Raw genomic sequence first — 4,949 nt, forward strand, 5'->3', positions numbered from 1 at the left:
TGCCGAGTTTTGAGGATATCGGCCGTAGAAATTTCTGGCTTCTGTCGAATATAATGGGAGTGATTGCCATTCTTTCTGTGGCGATTAGATCGCCAGACAAATACATTCGAAAAATTCAATAGCAGCGTGTTGTACTTGAAACAAGGAATAAACCGCCGCGGTGTCCTATGCGATTTCTCAAATGAGAGTCCCTATCAGGCTATCACGTACATATATCGTACACTATACGTCTGGAATTTTTGGAGATCAGTGGTCATTGTCATCACACAGTACGCAACAACGAAATGTGTCCTCTGCATTTAACCCATATGTGACTTTCGTGACATAGCAGGGGGCAGCTAATTCAGCGCCCGGGGAGCAGTGCTTGGGGGCGGTACTTTGCTCAGGGTACCTCAGTGGTGCCTTGCTGGTCGGGGATTCGAACGTGTAATCTTTCAATTACAAGTGCACTTCCCTAACCATCAAGCCACCACTGCCCACCAACATTGCCATTTAACATTGTGAATGCAGTTTATCTACATTGTGTGTACAGTCATTTTAAGATAGGATGACCAGATAATCCATGTCAGGGACGACACTCTGAGCGAGGACAGGAATTGTAAATTACCATTTCAATTAAAAGGACCTGCCAGCTGGATTTCACTTGAGCACTGAGTTCATGCTGTGAGCTGATTGGTCAGTCTCCTATAATCATGCATGTGTCACTAATGCTAATGTGAAACAGCTGGATGAGTCTTTCAGTCAAGGAAACAAACCAGTCAAAGCACAAGAAGAGCTGAACTATTTAGACGAGCACAGGAGCCTTTCAGTTTGAAAGTAGTTTGTAAAACCCAAAGTAGCTCGAAGTGTCCTTCCTGACATGGATTATCTGGTCACCCTATTTTAAGAAAACTGCAAAACGTTTAATAAAAAGGTTTGCTAAATTAATAAAGCCTTTGAAAGAAACTTCTGTGTTGTTTTATGTATATTCTCTGTTTCCAGAACCAATTTGAAGTGAGTTCAGCAGCATACAGTCACATTACACTGAAATTAATAATTTCTACAGGTCAGGTCAGGTTGGGGAGCATACGCTGATGCAGCGCGTTGCCGCACCCACCACACGGCGAAATTCCTCGGGATCCCAGCCAGTAATCCCCCAAGCAGACACACGGTCCAGTCCCACCCTCCGGAAATGGCCATCCATCTGCCTCAGCCAGGTGTCACGTGGGCGTCCCCTTGGCCTGGTCCAGCTGCTGGGGTCCTAAGCAATGAGGATCCTGCGAGCCGGATCACCCTCAGGGAAACGTGCCACATGGCCGTAATGCTGTAACTGACGCTCCCTCACAATGCAGGTAATGTGCCTCCTTTGGGACTCCTCTAGTAACCGCTCATTCGACACAAAGTCATACCAGCGGAACCCAAGGATTCTCCGAAGAGACACAGTACCGAAGGAGTGTGGAAGTGTGTCACCTTTGTGTTTGACAAATAATTTATTTTTGAGTTTTTTATTTCTTAAATTATGTACAATGTAATGTACAAATGTGAGGTGTTTGTTTAGTGTTCATTTTATAGTTTTTGAATTCAGATTCATGGTCTAAAATTGAACTTATTTTTTCCAAACTCAGCCTGAAACTCAATCTTGGCTGCCCGGCTCCAGTAATGGACTCTCATCCTAGACTCGCCCCCTGTTGGACTCGGTATTGACTCAGACTTGATTTGTTGAAGATGCGATCTTGACTCAGATTCAGTTTGTTAAAGATATGGTCTTGACTCAGATTCAGTTTGTTAAAGATACGGTCTTGACTCAGGCTCGACTAAGGTGGACTCGAACCGACACTGGTGAACACAATGGATAACGATGTTCGCAGCGTTTTTGCACTTAGTTACGCACTTAAACATGAATAAAATGAATTCTTATGTTTTACTGTTCAGGATCAGGAAGAAATAATGGCTCTGGCTCCTGCATTGATACCTCAGAGCGGCTGGGTCATGGGTGATGGACTAAACAGATCGATGTAAAACAGAAGGAAAAATCTGAAAATGCTTTGCATGTAACGGCACATGTGCAAAATCAACACAAACCAAACTAAAACCATATCCTGAAACATAATCAATAAATATGTCACATGCTATTAGTTAGAGTATCCTCAGAGGATCCCAGTCACATCTTGACTCTTACACTGCGAGGATTACAGTGGTATAACATTCGAGCAGGCATCTTAATTCCTGTGGATTTGGAATGAGATGTTCAACAAGGAAATATGGGTGTGATATTTAAATATCCATATAATTTTGGCCATGTCGTGTTTCATTGTTACATGACAAACACAGGTCTTGACTAGCATGGATATAACATTGCAGGTATAAATGAATTCAAAGAGTAAAAGGCTTTAAATCCATGCATGTATAAACATTTACTAACAGGGCTGACCTGCCAGAATAGGACAGAGGCATGTAACACGCCACACAGGAGTCTACTGCTGAACATACTGTATATTGATGTTATCAGATCAGTTAGCTGAGGTTCTTTATACATTAAAAATTGTATTTATTGATCAGACATACAATCGAGAAAGTTGGGTGAGCCAGTCACTGGAGCATCTGGGGTTAAGGGCCTTTCTCAGGGGCCCAACGGTGACATTGAAATGACTCTGCTGACCACTGGACTCAAACAGAGAGTTAAAATGAGCCGCGTATCTAAGGTCTAAGACCTGTAAGATTACAGAAGGTATGAAGCAGGGGCACCTTAAAGGGGGGAAAGTTAGGACTTACCCTAAAAAATATGGAACATAATTGGACTGATCTGGGTTGGGGGCCCAAATAGCGGGGCCCCCCAGTAAAGAGTAGTTGAAAATTAAAGACCCATTCAGAAGAAACTGTAAGTTATCCACCCTTTTGTCCACCAGTTTTAATACCTGCTAATGTAATGGGGGGTTTTGTCCATCCCGACGTAGTCCTACAGGTGCCGACTGCCTGAAAGTTTGCACTTGCGTTCCATTAAGCTGGGAGATGATCCACCGAAACTCCGCCATAGCCACAGTGAGCTTTCAGAAAACTGAAACCGGATCATCAGAGATCCTTCGTTTCTGACAGCGGCCAAATGGAGGCCTTATCAGTTAAATTTGTACCAAAGACACGTCTTTATTTGGAAATAACTAGAATGGAAAAGGGCTCAAAATCAGCAGAATAAGAGGCTGGCAGAGAAGATCATTTAGAAGTGCAGGAAAGATGGAGAAGCGATGGATCCTACAGGATGATCATGACGATCTGGTGCGTGTTTGGCTGGCTACTGGGACACACATCAGGAATAAGAAGACCAGTACCCCAGATATACTTCTGCATGAAAGTGAAACTGTGCATGAAAGCATCTGCTACGTTTCCCCCAGTGTAACACAAAGGCAGATAAAAACCTCTTATTACAGACAGATGTTAGTCTACCACCCGGACAGGAGGGGGCGCAAGTCGGAAGCCAAGCAGCACTCCTTGGAGATCAGGGAGGCATACATAATTCGGGGTAACCGGATTCTGCGTACAGTATAACTGCGATGTTCTGACGCAGGCTGACTCTCAGACAGGAGAGGATTCAGCTCGCCTGCTACAGACCGACAGAAATCCTCCCCATCCTCTCGCATGCCGAGGACGAGCAGTAAGCCCTAATCTAACTTTGATACCTCCTTCTAGGATCACCAGTGGGAGAAGGAGTTACACTGACACCAGCAACAAGTGTGGAAGAAGAAAGAGGTGGGCAACAGAGACGGAAAGTTAAGGAGAATGCGTGAAAGTTACATTTATATAGCGCTTTTCAAGACACCCAAAGCGCTTTGCAGACTAGGGTGACCAGATAATCCATAACAGGGAGCACACTCTGAGCTAGGACAGGAATTGTAAATTACCATTTCAATTAAAAGGACCTGGAATTCACTTGAGCACTGAGTTCTTGCTGTGTGCTGATTGGACAGTCTCCTATAATCGTGCATGTGTCACTAATGCTAATGTGAAACAGCTGGATGAGTCTTTCAGTCAAGGAAACAAACCAGTCAAAGCACGAGAAGAGCTGAACTATTTAGCAGAGCACAGGAGCCTTTCAGTTTGAAATTAGTTTGTAAAACCCGAAGTAGCTCAAAGTGTCCTTCCTGACATGGATTATCTGATCACCCTATTGCAGACGCAATGGGGAGCCACTTCTATCACCCACCTGGTGATGCAATGGGACAGTGCACCCACCACACAGTAGGTAAGGTGCTGAAGAGGCAGGAGATAATTCAACAGTTAGATATAGGGGATGATTAGGAAGCCAGGTCTGAAAGAGGTCCATAGTGGGCAATTTTATCCAGGGCATCTTGGTACCATCCTTACTCTTTCAGAAGATGCCCAAGGATCTTTTATGAACTCAGAGAGTCGGTGCTTCTGCTTTACATCTCTTTAGAAGGACGGCACCATTTTTAACTACCACTAATGCAGAAGGTACTCCCAAGTACTGCGCCATTCTGGGAAAACAATCCTAGTCCTTGAAAAGCACTGTATAAATAAAATGTATTTATCATTATTTCAGTAAAGGTGTTAATAAAAGAAAAATCGTTAGAATCCAAGGATACTTTAGACGTTTGGTGGTAGAGTGTTTGCTCCTAGGACTGCTGTAAAAGACCTGGAACTGGTTTGTCATTTAAAAAATGTAATACTGCGTTTGACCCCCAGATGACTCATTACTTATTTTAGCTTCTGTAGAAGTATTCAACTATTCACAAAGACAATGACTTGAAATAGGAAAGAAAATATATGTACAGTATTCAAGATCACTGAAATATAAATGTTAAAAACTTCACTGTGTACAAAAGCAAAAGACTTGTTTAAACTTCGCTAGATGACATAAGTAGCATAAATGTTTAAAAGTCCACGGAATAATCCACATTAGTTATTCCCTTGTGTGAACACTATAATTCTTCATCAGAGCCAGCAATGATTCACAGAGG

The sequence above is a fragment of the Paramormyrops kingsleyae genome, chromosome 18, assembly GCF_048594095.1.
Source record: "Paramormyrops kingsleyae isolate MSU_618 chromosome 18, PKINGS_0.4, whole genome shotgun sequence".
NCBI classification, from domain to species: domain Eukaryota; kingdom Metazoa; phylum Chordata; class Actinopteri; order Osteoglossiformes; family Mormyridae; genus Paramormyrops; species Paramormyrops kingsleyae.